The sequence below is a fragment of the Salvia miltiorrhiza genome, chromosome 6 (genome assembly GCF_028751815.1).
Source record: "Salvia miltiorrhiza cultivar Shanhuang (shh) chromosome 6, IMPLAD_Smil_shh, whole genome shotgun sequence".
Lineage (NCBI taxonomy): Eukaryota > Viridiplantae > Streptophyta > Magnoliopsida > Lamiales > Lamiaceae > Salvia > Salvia miltiorrhiza.
In genome coordinates this window covers 37,450,706-37,466,403 of record NC_080392.1, presented here as the reverse complement: position 1 = coordinate 37,466,403, position 15,698 = coordinate 37,450,706, and the positions used below count along the sequence as shown (strand labels likewise).

Genomic DNA, 15,698 nt, shown 5'->3' with positions numbered 1-15,698 from the left:
TTATAATGCAAAATCTACATTTATTTAAAGATTAAAACTTAAGAAAAATCTCTCTTCTCTCTATTTTTTTTTTGAATAAATCTATTTTCTAATTCTTTTTTATTTTCATTTTCATTTTTTTTCTTTTAAGTTGTATTATTTTTTTTTCCTTTTCACAATATCAATTTTTATTATGTGTTAATAGACAGAAATGCCTTATTTGTATGTGAAAAATGTCATATTTTATAAACTCAAGCATTTTACACCCAAGTTTGAGTGAAGAACCTATTTTACTCTTTTGTGAATTCTTCTTTATTTTTTTATATTCAACTCAAATATATAGTTTTTTCATTATATTTATAATTTTTTATGTAATAATTGAATTGTTATCAATTTTATACATATAATAAATATAAAAATATTATCCTTGCATTGCAAGTGTGCAAATACTAGTTTTGTTTTTTTAGAAACATCATCTCCGATCCCTAATATTGATATAACATGTAATCATTGTTTACGTATTTGCTTTAGTTAACCTTTCCCATCAATCTTCTCACCATCAATGTTTCATTTGAAAGTGTATAAAACAATACCATTATTGAGCGTGGTAGTTTTTATATGAATTTAGAAAATATCATTTCAAAAGGGAAAAGAGTAACTAATTGGCATTTTACGAAAAAAAATTATATGTACCAAAATGGCGTGTCCTTCATAGTTCATAACGATCATATCTTTCCAAAATAGAGATATGGGATTTTTTGTTCTTATTATATTCTTATAATCTTGTATTTTCTTTTCTGGTATCCTATAAGTCACATGCATAACGTGAGTTTTTTCAATTATGAACATGACAATATAAACGTGACATTGACAAATGAAATATGAAGTCGAAAGAGTTTTTCTTAATTACTATATATATCCAAGAGGTGTTACATGGAAATTTGGTTTTACGAAAACAATAGTAGTTGTAAAATTAATCCTACTTTACAACTTGCATAGGAAAATACATTTTCCATGCAATCTCCATTCAATTCATTTTTCCATGGATGCTGCCACTTTACAACTAAACTAATATTTCTTCAATACATTTCACGGATTTAGTTTTTCAAATGAATCGTGATATATGAGTATTAATTAGTTTTAGTTAAATTGTGTTTTATTTCTATACGTGAAGAACTTAAACGTATTTGCATAGACAATAAGCTTTATTTAATATATACTATTAATCAAATAAATCCGCGCGATTAGGGCTCATAATCTCAAATCCTGTATAGTGGTCCGAATTTTTATAATTAAAGATTATTCATTCTTAGAATTTAACAATCTGCAAGTAGTTCAATTCAAATATAAGGGGCTAGCTAGTAACTGCGAGTAATTAATTATGATGCAATATATGTCGAATAAATTCTAGCTAAACATTTATATTTTATATTTTGCAACTATGGTTGGTCATGAAAAGATTATAATTTCTATGTTTACAACATTGTACCTTTTATTTTTTATATTTATGGACTATTTCTAGTTTTGCGGTTTATAATATTGGAGGCACTATGCTACTTATTTTATGTGGGTATAATTTATGAGCACCACTATCATTTATAGTTCATGTAGAACATTTTAATTTTATTTTATTTATTTATTTATTTATTTTTACTTTAATACCTCAAAAATTGTTATTGACATCATTAATTTTATAAATTACATAAAAATCAAAGCTTGATTTATTCATTTTTTCTGTAACTTAAAATCTATATTATATTACAAAGGAGTTTTCAATTTGAAATCAATTTCAAAATTGGATGGCAATTTTGTAGTTATGATAAAATTGAAGGTTTATGTTTAAAATATATTTTTCTTTTTATTTTTCATTTCTTTAACTTCTTATTTGTTTTTTAATTATTTATTTCCAAAATTGTGAAATTTGATTAATTATAAAATATTTAATATCCATATCAAATTAAAGATCACGATAAGAGCTTTAATTTGATATATTTTATATAAATATTTGATTTAAAATGTACAAATTAAATTTTTTTGAATTTTAAAATTTTATAAATTTCTCTCTCCTCTCTCTCTCTCATCTTGTTTTTAAAAAATGTATTTTTAATTCTTTTGTATTAGTATTTTTATTTTTTTAACTTATTTTTTTTCTTTTCATAATATCAAATTTTATAATTGTAAATTCTTTTTTATTTTTATTTTTTTAATATTCAATTCAAATATATTTAATTAAAATTAATTTTTATTATATTTATGAGTATGATAATTGAATTAGTATTAATTTTTATATATAAAAAATAAAAAATATTTTCCCGTGCATTGCACCGGATGCAAATGCTAGTAGATAAGTAAAAGAACAAAATTAACGAGCTTTGATTTTTTTAAGTAATTTACAAAATTAATAAATCAATAATAATTTTTGAAGTATTATAATAAAAATAAATAAATAAATAAATAATTTTAAAATGTTAACTAAACGATGATCACGAATAGTGGTAACATCAGATATAGCATAACAATATAACATTCATCTACCACTTTGCATTTACTATTATAAACATTCATGGATAATTTCTAGTTAATTATGCAGGCGGGCGCGATCTCGTATCTCCTTTGCTGTTTACTCTCTCTCTCCTTTTTTTTTTAATTTTTTTTAAAGAGAGAGGCCTTTGCTGTTTACTTTTAACCATAGGAACACTTGGTAGTAAATACATGTTTTAACTTTTAATTAAATTTGAGGTGTTGCTTATAAACTTATCCTCTCTATTATATATCAAATACTCCCTATTAACTGCCGTCAAAAGTCGTATTAATTAAATGACTACATTTATTATTTTTACTCTTAATGATAGTATGCAAATCGAACAAGTGAAGAATTTGCATTGAACACAAATGTAAAATGAAAAATCTAATAATAAGGGAATATAATTTTAATCCCAAAATTATACCCATTTTATAAAAAATGTTCCAAATTATTAGAAATACTTTTTAAAATATATAATTATTAAATTTGTATAAAAAATATGCTGAATTATCAGATATATTTTTCAAAACCCCTAGTAATAAAGTTTTGTATTGAAAATGTCTCTCGTCCATTTTTCAACCCGATAAATTTTGCGATGTGACTCACCAGTAAATTAAAATTATATAGTGACATCCAGCGAGCCATGTCACGATTCTGAAAGGCGGTAAATGAACACGGAACATTTTTAATACTATAAATTTGATAATTTGAGATTTAAAAAATATTTTTCATAATTCGAAGCATTTTTTATAAAACCTGTAGTCCTGTACAGTTTGGAATCTAATTTTAGATGTTTAATACAGGTCAAATGTATATTAATGTCAATATAAAAGCAGGTACACATCATTTTCCTATTTAAAAATAGAAAAAATATAATTGCATGGGGAAGCACCATATTTGGTACGTTAATAAAGCAATTAATATATTTCTCCATTTTCTTCACACACCTCATCTCATCTTCATATATATACCTGCAGAGGATGGATAATTTTCTACGCGTTTAGAGAGAGAAAGCCAACCTTCCCCGCCCGCCTCCGCCTGCCTGCCGCCGCGCTCGCCGGAGAAATCCGAGCTCGTTTATGGAAATTCTTCTCAGAGATACAAAAACAGATCCTTCTCTTCATTTAATTCGAATTCGCGTTTTAGGATATCAAGGGAGCTGAAAATGGACGATCGCAATCCATCGCCGCCGCCGGACCGCCGCCTCCGCCGTCACGAAGACGGCGGCGGGCGGGCGGCGTGCACGGGGAAGTCGTGCCAGTCGTGCACGGCGGGGGCGCTCGCCGACTGCGTGGCGCTGTGCTGCTGCCCGTGCGCGGTGGTGGACTGCTTCGTGCTGGCGCTCTTCAAGCTGCCGTGGGCGGTGGCGCGCCGCTGCCTGCGGAGGAGCCGGCGGCGGGTGGTGGAGGGGAGGGGCAGGGACATTATCGGGGATCCGGAGAAGGAGCGGGCGGATGGCGGAATGTTTGAAATCGTCGTGTCGGCCGCCGCCGGAGAAGGGGCGGCGGAATATATAAGCGCGGAGGAGCTGTGGTTGGAGCTGGCGGAGGTTGGCCATTTGGGTTTTGGGAGGGTTTCTTCTGCAAGGACTAATTTTTACACCAAGGGCAATTGAGGTATTTCACCTTCTCTTTGGAGTTTATCTCATGGTAAAAATCATCAAATATTTTTAGATATTTATTTTTCAGACAATATCCAACTATAGTATTTCCCTTATAATAAAAGGAAATTCTATCCATATAAATAAAAATATGGAAATAGTAGTTATTTATAACTATTACTATGTCCTTACGCGATTTACACAATATTTTTTTGTGTAATCAAGATTCGTATAATAGTGTAAATATCATTGTTACACGATTTTAAATGAAATTTTTTATGTAACCAACGAATCTTTCATGTAAGGATATTAAAGTTTAAAAAAATGACTACTATTTTTATATTTTTATTTAAATGACTATGATTTCTTATATTATTATATGTTATTTGGCTACTTACTATAGGCTTTTTTCTTTTTCTTTCTTTTTCCCTGTGAGAGTGATATCTGATATCTCTCACCTTTTATTAAGTTTTAGAAGTTATTTTGTGATTGTCTATTTTGCCCCTTGGCTTTGGAAGATATACCTTTTTTGTAAATTCCACATCACAGTCATCACATATTTCAATTCATGTAACTCAAAATTTGTTGTACTTAATTCATATCAAATGTCCATAATCTGAATAATCTGTAATCGTGGTCAAATTTATTCATGGCGATGAATGTAAAGTTGTATATTCTTATGTCACGTCACGTCAGCAACGATTTATGTAAAATTTATATCGGTTGTAAAATTAAAAAGATTACAAATTAATATATTAATAGATAAATTTTAAAGTTAAACGGAAAAATCAGAAAATGAGATAAATTTAAATATTTATTCGCCAATACTCCTTTATTTTATTTATTTATTTATTATGCGGATATAATTCATAATGTTTATAGGTGGGAATGACTTTATAAGAATTAAAAAGTGCTATATACCGTCGGTCCACAGGAGCTTTGCATTGTGTGAAGAGCCAGAGAGCTGTCAAACAATTTTCAAAAGAGAATATGTTGCTTAATTTAATTTTTTAGGGCCAATAATTATATTTATAAGCCAAATTTTCTGTGCCTTTTTGGGATCTTCAACTCTTTGTATTTTTGTCAATTAATAAAATGCATAATTCTTGCAGGGTTACAGCTATTTATTACACCATACGGCCAGGACGGTCGTAAAAGAAATATAGATGAAAAATAAAATAATAAATTAATTTTATTTAGTAATCAAATGCGTCTTACTTTACCCAATAACCCTTTCATCATTAATTCTAAAAAATGACTGTTAGACAAGGAAATAACGATCATAAATAAATTACTAATATTTTTTGTTAAATTGAATATTTTATTAAATTAACATAAATGCATTAATTTTTACTTGAACTGGAATCATAATCAATCATATTATACGTACCGAATAGCATTTTTGACTAGTAGTTTAAGCCTAGTTTGGAGCGTTAAATAGGCTTATTTCCTCGTTTGATAACCAATCTACCCAATATGTGAAGCCCGCAAAAAAGTCATGGCCCGGCGTAAAAGTACTGTTACACAACGGATATAGATGAGGGGGGAGCCCCGGTTAGCGAGCCTGATTTGAACAGTAACTGTGCTTATATTTCCTTTTCACAAATTTGCCCCGATTTCCCCCATTTGAGAAATTGAAAGTTTGGGAATTGGTCGCACAACTTCTGGATTCGTCGACCACCGTCAATTGGGCCGCCGCCTCGTGCATTCGCCGTCTCCATCCCCCGCCATAACCCTCACTGCCTCCTTCCCTCGCCTACCTCGCTCAAGCCCTAGCAGCATGCCTCCCACCCAAAATCTTCCATGGCAGCCTCCTGCAAGTTTTTAGAAGCGCCTCCTCAAGAGCACCGGCAAAGCTGCCTGGATCCTCGACACCACCGTCATCATCCTAGGGATCCCGGTCATCATCGAGATGGATCACGAGGCGTAGTTCAACGAGGCCGAGCTACAGCATGTCTCCCTCCTCGGCGGCGGCGCCCCTGCCTTCATGCCGCCGCCATAGTGATTTCATTTTCTATTTCCTTTTATGATCTACTACTTGATGGATCTAAGGTTTCGAACGGAAAACCCCCCCATCTACTTAGGTGAATCTTTGATGTTGCTATATTTTGTTTGAATTGAGTTTCTCTAACTGCGATCCAACTATTATTTTCTTATTTTTTGATGCCATATGAATTTTGATTGTTAAATTACAAAGCTAATGAAAAATTGAAATTTTCAATTTCTACAAAATTTAACTTTTCAATTGCCTTCTATTGCCTTGGACAATCTGAGGAGAAGATTTTGATTTGGGGGATTGTACACACTCTCAGTCGGACAACCTTCGTTCATGGCGGTGAAGAGTGAGACTGTGAGGGAGGGAGAGAGAATAGTTATTCTTCTTCTTCACGGCGGTGGTTTTCTGCAGAGAGAGACCAGAGAGAGAAGTCACTGATTTCTCATCCCCTAATTTTAAGGATATTTTTGACATTTCATCCTTATTTCTTCACAATATCATGTATTATCAAACAGTCTCACTACAATTTTGACTCTCTAACAAGCTGCTACCAAACACTGAGCCCATATAGCTTTACCGGCCCAAATCCAGTAACATTTCCTTGGATTTGTGAAAATGTCGTTAACTCAACACACTTTTCAAACACGCCCTTATTATTAGATAACTTTGGCTTTATCGGCGCCATTTGTAGCCATCCTTTCATAAGAGAAGTTGGAGTTCGAAAGTTTGTTAGGACAGTAACTTAGGTTGATTTAGAAATTAGGATAAAAATTTTTGAACTTTTAAAAATAAGACACTAATTTTTTTTAGAATAAAATATGACACTAATTAATAAGTGTTGCATCCGCAGGACATTTCTCGGCCAATTATTGGGCCGAAAAATGTCCTATTTTTACAACGCTTATTAATTAGTGTCCTATTTTACTCTAAAAAAAAATTAGTGTCCTATTTTTATAAGTCCGAAAGTTTTTGTCCTAATTTCCAAATCAACATAAGTTACTGTCCTAAAAAATCATCTGACTCAGAAAAGTTGCATTAACTATTAAGTGTCACAAAAAGAACAATAATTGGAATTTAATTCATTCTCAACTTGGTTAAAATTTTAAGAGGTGGTCTTAATACACCCGGGTGTATCATATAATTGGATTGATCCGCACTTAGACCCTAATTCACATCTTGATTCGAATTTGTATCCTGACCCTAAATTGTATAAATGACACTATTCGGTTATACAAATGACACTGCCTATGTTTGACACTATTATGTTATACAAATAACACTGCGTATAAATGACATTATAACATTATAAATAACACTGTGTATAATTGATATTATTCAGAAATATAAATGATATTTTTTGTAATTGACAGTATAAAAATGTAAATGATACTATAATATTTTAAATGACACTATTACATTTTAAAATGTTACAGTGTCATTTATATTATCGAATATGGTCAATTATAGGTAGTGTCATTTGTATAACCGAATAGTTACACAATTTGGGTCAGGATGCAGATTCGGATCAGGATGCAGCTCAGGGTGTGAGTGCGGGTCAACCCGGCTGTACGGTACACCCAATTATACTTAAGTTTTTGAGAAATTTTAAATGTATGCAGGTGAGTCGGTTATAGTCTCATGTGCTTTTTTCAGAGTTCGATATAAGTAAAATTAATTGAACAAATACAATTATGAACGACTTTAAATTTTACACTTTCTCTTCTTAAAAAAAAATTAAGGAGACTAATTCAAGCGATAAAGTTGAAACATTAATATCATTGTTTCAAATTCCATTAGTAATGTGTGGTTTATATTTTGTTTGAATGTTGAATTGTATTTGTTTGAATATTTTATCTAATTTATAATAACATAATTATTATTTAATAATTCAAGTGTAATATACAAATATGTATCTTGAATTCTCAAAAAGAAAAAAAAAAGTGTTTGAAAACAAAATTTGTTATCTAAATTTTTTTTAGTTGTTTGGTTTTATTGCAATGCAATAATTAAGTGTAATTTATTCATATTATTAATGTGTACTCTCTCCATCTTCAAATAAGTGTCATATCATATTATAAAATTTTGTAGTAAAATTAAGCTAAACTTCCATCTCTATCCATATCTCAATGTTAAAATTAAATTCATTTTCTTCTCCATTTAATATTGAGCAGAGAATCAAAACTTGAAATCTTAAAGTTAGGAAATATAATTAATGGCACACATATAAAATTATACTCTTTCTTAACATGTGTAATTTTATATCAAATGACACTTATTCGAAGATGAATAGAGTAGACATTTTTATGATTCAAAAAAAAGTGTGTACATTTTTACTGCATAAATCGAGGTTTATTTAAAAGTTATCCCTTAATGTTATGTTTTATTTCATCGATTTATATATCACACGTTAAGATAAAAATGTACTATGTTTGAAATAGATTTGGTAGATGAAGTACATGTCCTACATATGGTCTAATTAAATTATTAATAGGCCCGGATAAAATATTGACTCCACAGAAAGGTTCAATTCTAATTTATAATTAATTAATTAATGATGCTGTGATATTAATGCTGAGTTGTCGTTCACAATTCCTTTTCTGTATTAGTACCGGCTAATCATGGATAACCTTTTTTAGACGATAAGAATTGATCTTCTTTTTCTTTTCCTTTTTTTAAGTCAAATATATATTATTATATATAGATGGGCACAAGGTGTACTCATCCCTTACAACATCATGAGAGTAATAAAATTAAAACTTAACATAATATAAATATACTATCTTTCGGCCGACTACATCAATTAGATATTGAACAATAAAAAGAATAAAAAAATTGAACGCGAAGCCACTTTCAAGAAATAATCTTCACACTTTTCACAATTTTTGTGATAGATGGATCAATTCCATTAGAGATTAAATAGTTTCGCGCCTTTCGAATCCTTCACACAGTGCATTGCGAAATTAAATTTAGCACATTTTTTTCCTCTTTTCCTTGGCCTTTCGATAAAAAGTGACTAACGTGGTTGTGCAGATCAGGAGAGGAAGTTATTCAACCAACAACTCACTAGGAACCAGACTTCATTCACAAAGTGACATTCAATTATCAAGTAAAAAAATTGATTTAGAATTCATTGAACAGATAGTACAAGATGAAGAATCATTGCTTGACAAAATGTTCTTTTTGCTCAAGTTTTCTTTTGTATGGATTCTATATTGAAGCAATTTCTAATAAAAAATTGACACCTTTAATAGAGTTGATTCCCAACACACCTTTGGCAATAACGGCTCAAGTTACAATTGGTCTTTTCTTTCATATACTTTAAAATTGTAATTTAAACTAGACATTATAAGTATAAAAAAGATTGCAGTTTTAAACTATTAATGATAGAAAAGTTCATATTAATTAATGAAGGTCGCCTAAAGGGTAGTTGGTGGTAGACTGGTAGGCAACAAGACTCGAGAGTTTGAGAACTATAGAGATTATTAAAAACATGATATAAAACAAAAGAAAGAAAAGAAACCGAGAAAAAAAAAATTGCAATGGCAATAATACATAATATTTGGCCCACATAATTAAAATAAATAAAGTTGAAATATTTATCCGGCTTTCCTCTAATAAAAAAAAGTTGTATAAAGCCATCCTATTCCTATCATTGCAAACCTCAAAAGCTCTTAAAATCTATAAAGTTTCCACATTAATATGTGCAGGTGGAATATAGTACTAAAATATTTATTTTTAAATTAATCTATAAAGTTTCCACATTAATATATGCAGGTGGAATATAGTACTAAAATATTTATTTTTAAATTAAAATTACAAGAGGTATCTAAATATAATCAAATAAGTAATCGCACGTAAACAGGACTTCTACACTACATAAAGATTAAAAAAAATAACTGCACGCGGAGACCATTACATCACACAAAGATGAAAAAATAACCTTACGCAGGGGAGATCACTACCCCACATGTGAGAACACTACCCACACAAAAGTGGAAAAATTACCTGCACAAAGACGGAATTGAACCAAGACCTCTCACAAAGGAGAGTCATTGAATGACTCAATTTTGCCACTTGAACTAGGCTTTATTGGCGAATATATTAAAACATTTAGGAGGGTGTATTCAATTAGGATTCTACAAGATTTTTTTGGATTTTAGAAATCTAGAGGTATTCAATCCAGATTCTTAGAAATCCTTAAAAATCTTGTGGTATTCAATTAGGACTTTTAAGATTCAGGGGGGTGTATTCGTTGTGGATTTCCACAGACTTTGAAAAGTCCATGGAATTTAAATTCCATGGAATTCGCATAGATTCCAGACGACTTTCAAAGAATTCTTGGTTGGATTTCACCCCGATTTTCACTGATTTTCAAAGACTTTATGGGATAATTTTGGAATTGAATTCCATGAAACCAGCACCCGTGGAGAACCAGCGCCCGCTAGAAGAAACCCAGCGACCGCTGAGTTCCAGTGAGCGCTGGAAACCCAGCGACCGCTGGGTTCCAGCAAGCGCCAGGAATAATCATTGATAATGAACTGGCAGATTATAAGCATTGATTCAACAAAATCACCAATTTTCAGTAAGCAAAATACCATTTGGTACTGCTCAGCTTTCGGACCAGTGTAGGCAAACGACTTCTACCCTGGATTATATACTCACGCCTGATGATCTGTGAAATACGCAGGAATTTTTTGGAAACAACAGAAAAGGTTCTCAAAAAGTAGAGATATCATCCTCGACAAAAAGTGATAACAACATTAAATTGGCTGATGCTTGCAACAAGGAACTTGATGACGTAAGAATGATTGCCCTTTTTGTATGATTCCAGTTTTGAAGAAGCTAGCATTTGTGGAGTTCATTTTTTTTTCCTTCATTTGTGATCATTGTTGCTTGTAGCTTTGCGACATCCTACGCAAGAAACATGATGAGGCCAAAGAACTACTGGCTCAAGCTATATTGAACAGCAATAAGCTGCTGATGCTCAACAATCCCCAGTTGGATGAGAAGATATCCTTCAAGCTTTCCACTTCTACAGATTTTGTGGGTTCGATTTTCATAATTCATGCGAATACACATTGTGTTGGCCTTTACTATTGATCACATCCGCGCAACTCAGAATCTGTTTGCCAGATTAACAGTCAGCGGTCGCTGGGTTTTTACAATGATTATTCCCAGCGCTCGCACACCCAGCGGCCGCTGGACACTCTCAACGATTGCTGAGTTCCAGCGCTCGCTGGCTTCTTGGCCGCGGGCGCTGGAACTCAGCGCTCGCTTAAAACTTCATGGATTTCAATTCTCATGGTTCTTGGCCGGATTTCGTCGTGTGTATTTTTTGGATGAAATCCATGAAAGTCATTCCGGATTTTAAGTCAATGGAATAACGAATACACCTAGATTTGTATGGATTTTAAAAAGTCTAAAACGAATACACTCAGATTTATATGGACTTTTAAAAGTCTTGAACGAATACACCCAGATTTCTGCAGACTTTTAAAAGTCTTGAACGAATACACCCAGACTTTTAAAATCCATAGAAATCCATCAAATTCCACAACAAATACACCCCCCTCAATCCAAATCTAGTGATATTGAAAATTTCATTGACTTCTAAGGATTCTAATTATTGATAGACTTCTTAGGATTTTAAATGCCCTAGTATAAATAAAAAATCCTTGCAGAAATCTCTTCTCTCCCCAAAAGATTTTGACATATTGCCTCCGTCACAGAAGAAGACGAAACATCAGCACCGAAACAATACGAAGTGACCACACCCTCAATTTTCTCTTGACCACTGATAACAAAGGTACATATTTGCCTTTTGCTGTAGCGAGGTTTGGATTTGGTGTGCATTTGCTGTTGTATGTTGCTTCCATAGTAGTTTTGAGTTTAGTGGGAATAAGGAGGTCCTATGAATATAATCTTGCTTTGGTTTTGTCGATATGGTTGGGATTGTCTATATGGTGCAATATATTTTGCTTTTGATGTCGATATAAAAATATATTTATACGCATATATGATAGTATATGTAGTAAGTAGTATCTAAGAGCATCCGCAGCGGCTGTGTCGAAGCCGGGATCGACCCGCGTCGAAGGAGACCGCCGCGCGCTGGAGACGCGGCCAGATGCGAGGCCGAGGCGAAGGGAAGAGTCGGGGCGAGCAGCGGTGGTGTGTGGCGCGTCCGAAGGACGCGCCCATTTACATAAAAAAAATTCGAAAATCTTAATTTTTTTAAAAAAAGGACCGTTTGATTATTATTTTTTTTTATTTTTTTTTAAATTTGACCGTTTGATATGGAACGGCTATTTTGTTTTTTTTTTCCTTTTTTTTTTCTTTTTTTCTTTTTTTCCTCTTCTATAAATACCACTCTTCCACTCTTTCAAATTCACCAACACCAACTACAATTCTCTCCCAAAAAAAATTCTCTCTTCTACATTTCTAAAGATGGATCGTGAATTCGATGAATACATGGAGCAACAAGGCGGATCGAGGGTTCCAATGATGGGGTTTGCTCCATTTTCAGCAGCCTCGAATGTCTTGGCTACAGGAAATGTTCCTACGCCGGCGGCGAACGCCAACGTTCAAGAAGAGCCGGAGGAGGTGAAGCCGAAAGCCAAGGGCACTCGCGCTGCATATTCTAGCGAGGAGACCGAGCTCGTGGCAATATTGTGGGCGGAGGCAACCCACAATCCTATTTTGGGGACCTCCCAAAAGTTGCTCCAATATTGGGGAGCAATCGCCGAGAAGTTCAACGCGCTCAATACTTCGGGAGCGCCGCCGCGAAAGTCGGAGCATCTCAAGTCCCACTTCGCCCGTGTCCAAAAGGAGACAAAATTCTTCGAGGGCTGCTACAACACGTGCAAGGAGAATTGGGGGAGTGGTATGAGCGACGATCAAATCTTCCAACAAGCCCAGACGATGTTCGAGGCGAATTTCAAGAAGCAATTCTCCTACGTCAAAGCTTGGAAAGTGCTTCGTGACTGCCAAAGATTCACGTCGCAAGCCGGGGATGTCCACTCTGCCAAAAAGTCGAAGGGCTCCGATGGTGGAGCAACCACTACTTCTTCGGAGCCGAGTGTCACGGCGAGACCCCAAGGCCAAAAAGCGGCAAAGCGAGACAAGGGCAAGGCGAAGAAGGGAGAAGGGTCTTCGGGAGGAGGATCGGCGTTCTCCGACGCCCTCGAGAAGGTGGCCGAAAGCATGAAGGAGCATGCTCTGAAAACGGGGGAAATCGCCCATGCCAAAAAAATGCAAGCCGAGATGAAACGGGAGGAGATGGATATGAAGCTCTTGAACAAGGATACGACGGGTATGACGGATGCACAATTGGCTTTGCACAACTACCTAGTCCAAGAAGTGCTCAAGCGTCGAGGGCTTATTTAAATTAGGAAATTATGTTTTTTTTTTATTTTATTAGAGTATTTTAATTATGTTTTTAATTTAATTTAAATTATTGTAATGTAGAATTTTAATTTTAATGAAATTTGAATTTTAAAAATAAAAGTGTAGAAATATGAATTTTGTGGAAATGGGGATCTAAGCACCCACCTAAGACACAATGCATTGGAGAGGGGTGTGTCTTAGGTGGGGCCCACTCCTAAGACACCCCTCTAAGACACCACCATTGTGGATGCTCTAAGGAAGCAGGTTCTGATTATTCACCATGACTTGATTCTATGATTTCTGGGATTGGCTCGATCATGTTGTAATAATATAAAATATTTTAGAACTTATTTCGTATGCATAAATGTCAAATGGATGATCCTATTTACACAACATAACAAACTCTGGCAGATATATATGATTGGTAGATATCGAAATTGCTGCATTCTAGTCAAGATTGGTTAGAGATTTCATCCTACGTCATCACATCATTTTTCTTCAAAATAACATTCTCATCTCTTTTACATACACACAAATGAATTTGCTTCGTGGGCCACAGTTTTCTTTTCTTGATTTCCAAAATCTCGAATGTTAGTGTAAAGTGGAGAAGTTTGAGTTGCTCGAGTTGTGCAACTAATCTAAAAACAGTTTTTTTTAGTGGTTGGTGACATATCTCTTTCTTTGCTCTTTTATATTTATTCATGAAAGATAAACAGTCTATTGGCTACTACATTAATGATTTTGAGGTTTTATATTTATTCATGAAAGATAAACAGTTTATTGGCTACTTTATTAATGATTTTGAGGTTTAGTTAGTGAAAATCCCTCAAAACACAAGATTCTTGTATTTTTTTGAGGTTTTTAATCCATCATGGTAATGATTGCATAAGAGATTTTGATTTTTTGATTCATTGATTTCATCTGCAGCAGTGTTGACAAAGCTGCATTTTGCTTTTGCATTAGTACAACAATTAAACACAGAGAAATCTGGGAGTCTTATCTCAAGAATTTCTTGAAAATTAGCTTCAAATTCATACCAATCATATCTGACAGGTTTGTTATGTTGTGTAATAGGATTATATATATATATATATATATATATATATATATATATATATATATATATATGGTTGGCCTAGGGTGAAAACACCCCTTACTGTATAAAATAGGAACACATCCTAACCATTAAATTCTAAACTGACGATCAAGATCTGATTTTAATTAGATTAGTATTTCATTCAAATTAAAAATGTTGCTGATTCATGCATATGTATCGACGATGGGCATAATGGTCATAAACATTCTAACTGTATATCTTCAAGAAACACACCCGATATTAGTGTTGATTTTAAATGGAAATAAATCATGAAATAATTGCAAATGAGAAGTGGCGGCATCAAATTCTCTCTATAGTATATGAACAACAATAAAAAAATATTAGTGTATGGGATATTGAATTGAATGCGAATCAAATCCTCCCTCTAAAAAAAATAAAAAAATTACGAATCAAATCATATCCAACTAAACACAATAAATGATTTACTTGATAGTGTATGAACAACACACGGTAGGGTTAAGTTTGCATTGTTTTGTTTTTTTTTTTTTTTTCTCATTTTCGCCGTGATAAAGTATTTTATCAACACCTAATCTAATTCACGAATTTTACCTAGTATTTGATCGTGAAAGTTGAGAGAAAATAGTTGAATTGCCGAAAATAAGATTGTTGTTGTATTCAAAGTAGTGAGTGTATGTTACAGAGTGTGGGTGCACGAGTATTTATAGATTACATGCTAGGGGTAAAATAGTGACTTCATCTCTAAGAACATGCTCTTCGCGTGGTTGAGGGCATAGTGGTAAATTTGCTCATAGGCGGGTGATTTCTCTGCTTTGGTGCATGGGCAAATCGTCCTTCTATTCTTTAATGACTCTTCTGACTAGAGCCATTCCTCTGGCGAGAACCATTTCTCTGATGGTGGTCATCACTCTAGAGGGAACCATTTCTCTGATGGTGGTCATTCATCTGGCGAGAACCATTTCTCTGATGGTGGTCATCCCTCTGGCGAGAACCATTTCTATGGTGGTGGTCATTCCTCTGGCGCTGGTGATTCCCTTGCCCGCGTTTATTCCTCTGCTCCGCATATATTACTCCTCATCAGCTACTCACCCCTCTGGTCTGACTAGTTTGCTCTGAAGCAGAGTAACTAGTCAGAGTGTTC

The 15,698-nt window shown here is 33.5% G+C and overlaps 1 long non-coding RNA gene across 4 annotated transcripts in view; it reads left to right on the top strand.

Moving 5' to 3' along the window:
• LOC130989462 (uncharacterized) overlaps positions 1-9,351 on the top strand; it is a 34,950-nt gene extending 25,599 nt beyond the window's left edge. Inside the window, exons 3-5 of one of the 4 annotated variants that reach the window (XR_009090610.1) lie at positions 3,481-4,119; positions 7,611-7,718; positions 9,130-9,351. This is a non-coding gene — a long non-coding RNA (uncharacterized LOC130989462). Of the gene's footprint in view, positions 1-3,306; positions 3,340-3,480; positions 4,120-7,610; positions 7,893-9,129 lie in introns of those variants that run through there. The other 3 variants (XR_009090609.1, XR_009090611.1, XR_009090608.1) reach the window with 3 other exon arrangements.
• The last annotated feature ends 6,347 nt before the right edge of the window (positions 9,352-15,698 follow it).